This window comes from Carassius auratus, chromosome 4 (genome assembly GCF_003368295.1).
Source record: "Carassius auratus strain Wakin chromosome 4, ASM336829v1, whole genome shotgun sequence".
Classification (NCBI taxonomy): Eukaryota; Metazoa; Chordata; class Actinopteri; order Cypriniformes; family Cyprinidae; genus Carassius; species Carassius auratus.
In genome coordinates this window covers 27,856,503-27,861,502 of record NC_039246.1, presented here as the reverse complement: position 1 = coordinate 27,861,502, position 5,000 = coordinate 27,856,503, and positions in this window count along the sequence as shown.

Sequence of the window (5,000 nt, the reverse complement as noted above, 5' to 3'; positions counted from 1 at the left end):
TTATTTAATGTGTTTATGGTAGATGCACTTTGTTTAATGTTTTCTGCACTTTATTTAATATATTCTAAAACTTTCTATACTTTATTTACTGTATTTTCATATTTTGTGCACTTTTTACTCTATTCTGGTATTTTCTGTGGATTATTTACTGTATTCTCATATTTTATGCACTTTATTGAATATATTATTATATTTTCTGCACTTTATTTAATATATTCTCAAATTTTCTTGTATTTCATGCTCGTTAATTAACTGTATTCTCATATTTTTGTACTTAATCAACTGTATTTTAGTATTTTCTGTGTATAATTTACTGTTTTGTCATGTTTTCTGTGCTTTGATAATATCTTATTTTTTTTACTTTATTTTACCGTTTTCCTATATTTCTCATATTTTCTGCACTTGAAATAATATATATTCGTTTCATTGTGTATTCACTGTATTCTCATATTTCCTGCACTTTATTAAATATCTTCTAAAACTTTCTATACTTTATCTATTGTATTCTTATATTTCATGCACTTTTTTACTGTATTTTGGTATTTTCTGCGTATTATTTAATTTATTCTCATTTACTTTACTGAATATATTCTTACATATCCTGTACTTTACTGTATTTTCATATTTTATGCACTTTAATAATATCAAATGTTTGCACTTTATTTAACTGCGTTCATATATTTTCTGCATATAATATAATTTTTTTACTGTATTTGAACATTTTCTGCACTATGTTTTCTGATATTTTCTGTTTTACTCACTCTATTTCTCATATTTACTGTCTTCTCACTTTATTTTCTCGCTGATGTCATGATCATATTCTGATTCTCCGTGTTTCCGTCTCAGTTTGTGTCTCGTTTCTTTCAGCTTGATTTATGGTCTATGGACACGCGTCTGATTCCCAGTGCAGCCACACAGATGAGTTTCCCTCCATTTTTAAAACGAGACAGAATTAAATGAAATTAAATGAGGTATGAGATGTCGAGCGTGTCTCTGTAGCCGTCGGCTCATTTCTCTTTCACTCAGTTACACGCAGAGAGAATATCACCAGTTCAAACAGCTCTCCAGTGTTTTCTGTCACTCAGAACACAGAAAATTACCCAGAAGCCCTCAGATCCAGAGCCACAGATAAAACACAGAGCCACATGAAGAACGTGATGCATGCAGGTGAAAACACACACACCATATAACACACACACACACACTTCATACGCCGGGAACTGATCAGCTCTAATCAGGAACCCTGATTAATTACCCATTAGGCAAAGCGTGATTGTTGATATAGTGTGTCATTCAAACAGAGCAGCGGGGAAATACACACACACACACTGCATGCTTCTCTTTAGACTGAAGTGCACTACATAGACAGCAACACTACTATAATGCCATAAACATGATTTTAACATTTACATAACCTTTAAATAAATGTTAGGGGAACATTCGCTGTTAGCTGCAATAAGTCGATAGGCTTTGAAACAGACCTAAACTCATAAAAATAAAGGTTCGTTATAAAGTCAAAAATCATGAAGAACACGGTTCTTATAGAGCAAAAATATTCTAAAAGCTCTTCACACTCGGGGAAAAAAAGGTTCTTTGTGAAAACCCCCTTCTGCAACCTTTTTTGTTAAGAGTGCGCTCACGGTCATGAAATCAAACTGATTTCTCTGTCTTGCTATAACCTTTAAATCAGCTGCGTTTTCATTAATTGTGTGCTCAAATCCCCGAGCCGCTAATGGTTTAAGAATGAGGTCAGTGTGCAGAATCGAGGGGTTTGAACACGTTTGCTCTCATCTGCTAATGAAGAGATCCTTCAGTCAGTTCGGTTACACAGAATGACCTCACAATAGTGAAGAGTGAACCAGAGTTCATGCTCAAGTGTTTGTCTGAGAGGTTTACTGAAAGCCTTGTACAATACATTATATAATTAGTTTTAATGCATTTATTATGCCTTTGTGATGCAATTTTATAATGCATTGTATGATCACAAGTATAACACGACAAAATAACTTCAAATATTATCATGCATTATTTATAAAAATTGTGGGCCGATAGTTTAGCTTGAGCTGTTTGTCTTTGATGGCACACGTCTGTGCTTTTCCTCCGGTCGAATACTAATATATTCTTTCTCATCCATGTAGCCAGAATTTTGACTGGTCAAGAACTCCCAAAAATATGTTCTGAGGGCTCAAGGGGCCTGTTTCAAAGCAGAACCACAAGAATATTGGAAAATGTCAAAAATCGTTTGAAAGTAGAACTTCTTTTAACTAGAGCGCCGTATTTTTTAAATGCATGTCGTGCATGTGACGCTGCAAAAGACATGAGACTTGAACGCAGCTGTCAAACACATCCGTCTAGCCTAGCTAGGTTAGAAAAACAGCAGACTAGTTCTGTGTGAACAAACGCTAAGAATGATTTGCTAACATTCAAAGTAAGTTCTGAATGTTGCATAAGTGTTCACAATCACCAGTTGTTGTTTATGTTTTGTCAATGTAAAGGAAACATTCCATTTGATCATTTTGCCAATATTATTGGAACGTTACATTTGAATGTTACATTCTAAAAAGATTAGCAACATTTACTTTAAAAAACATTAGACGAACATTCCGCTAAAATGTTTCCAGAAAAAAAAAACGTTGAGTGACAGATGTATAAATAATGTTTTTGTGCTAACGCTTTAAGAGCATTAAAGATCAGATCTGAATGAAGGTTCTATTAACGTTACTGGATGAACGTTCTAAGAATGTTTGTTTGTTTTTTTCTTGCTTATTTGAACATTAGCGAAAACATGTAATATTACTTCTTCTTTTTTTTTCATTTTCAAATGATGTTCCTTGAACCATCTGAAGAACAATTTACAAAAGGTCCAAATTTCCAAACTAAAATGTTTGTTAAAAATGGTCCATGGATGATGCTGCTAATAAAGAAATAAATAATAAATTGTGTGTTTGTGTAAAGACCTCTAACTAGCTTGCTCTATTCTTTTATTTTTTTATTCTATCTGTTTTCTTTTTATTTATTATATTAGTTAAAATCCCATGCTACGTGTACTTTGTTAACCTAACTGAGACTTGTTATAGCACTTATATATCATTGCTCTTTTTGTTGTTTTTGATTGCTTCCACTGTCTTCATCTGTAAGTCGCTTTGGATAAAAGCGTCTGCTAAATGAATAAATGTAAATGTAAATGTAAAGACCAGATTTCTTTAAATGAACGTTCTATTAATGTTACTGGAAGAATGTTTGTTCATAACTTTGAGAGAATCTTTCCGGTTATTGCTCCGTGTTTGCTCTTCCATATCTCGAGGCAGTTTGAAAATAAAGACATTTTGTGTTAGAAATAAAATAGACACACATGATTCAGCAGCTGTCATAGTAAGATCACAGAGCTATAGAAGCTGATTTAAAGACAAATTCAAGCTCATATTAAGTTTGGCAATGAAAACTGATGGTTGATGATTTCAGTTTTTCTCAGGGAACGGTCTGTTAGTGCGTCTCTCACACAGATGGTGTTGTTTAAGAGCAGACGGCGGCCGTTTCTAAAACACACGGCTCGTGTGGTCTCACGCTGACCCTGAATCTGCCGGTTCTGTGTGTTCTCCACATGTTGATGCAGCAGATCTGAGCTGCTGGGGACATACAGTAATTAATGATCTCATTACAGAGACCTGTGAGTGAGGACAGAGGCTTCGAGTCCACATATGCTCGTTAGGAAAGCGCTTCATAATCGCTGCCGTTAAAACCGAAAACATTTGAGGGTCAGGGAGCGTCCTGCTGTTAGAAAGCTTTGGGTCATCATGAATCTGATCTTCAGAATCAAAAGCGCAGTTTTGCCTGAGAAATAATCAACCTGGTCTGGAAAAACAAGCCCAAAATAAGCACAAAAAGGGATATTTCCCTGGTTTTCAATGCTCTGCCACAAATAATGTTTTGTTTTCCTTTTTTTCTAGTTTGTTACAAAAAAAGTCCACCAACTATGTGACCATCTCACCAGGACATAAATGCACTTTTTTTGTGTGCTCAAAACTCCTAATACACATAAACTCCAGACACTTTATTTTCCCTGGCTATCTAAATCAGATATTAATTTTATTATTGAACCTGGAACCCACTGGTGATCATCAGTCATTTTAGAATGAGTAGTCATTTATTGTCATGTTCTATTTTATCAGAATGGTGCAAAACTGTATCTAGTCAAGTGCAGAAAAGTCCGAAAATACTCTAAAAATGTATTTGTTGTTGGAAAATTTTTTGAAGGGTAATATTTTATTGTTCACTCTAAAGAATAAATAAGGAGACCTGTTAAATAAAAAAAAAAATAATAAAGTGCATGGTTGCAATGTAAAAAAAAAAAAAAAAAAATATATATATATATATATATATATATATATATATATATATATATATATATATATATATAAATCTTTTTTTTTTTTTTTTTATTAAACCTTGCAGGCTGAAATTCTCAGTGAGTTCTGTTAATATTGTGCGTAACACACTCAAACTTTTGCATTAATTGATTTTCCTACAATTGTCTTGTTAACTTTAGGAATTGGGCGGTACATTTCTATCTCCCAGAAAAGTTTGCATAGAACTGGATAAGCAGAATAAATGTTGAAATGAATGTTTTTTATTGAGCTAACACATTAATTGTTAGAGTGCATCATGAAATCCTAAATCCCCTCAAAACACTAAAGATTAAATATTAATGAATATCATCTTTATTCTAAAAAAAACAAGCCCAGAAACGCGGCCCACGACTGTCTGAATTTCTGTCTTCCAGAACAAAACAAGTGCAAAGTCTTTTATAATACGTAGACTAGCAGCCTTGACCAAGTCATCCTTTCATTCAAGAGTTAATCTAGTCTAGTCTAGCATCATCCTGACTGCGGCTCTTATGATGAAATAGTTATTTCTTACAAGCCACATTTGATTGTTCTGCTCTTTTCTATTAGTGCCAGTGCTTTTCTCTAATGAAGAGTGTATCGCTCTTGGAGCCGAAT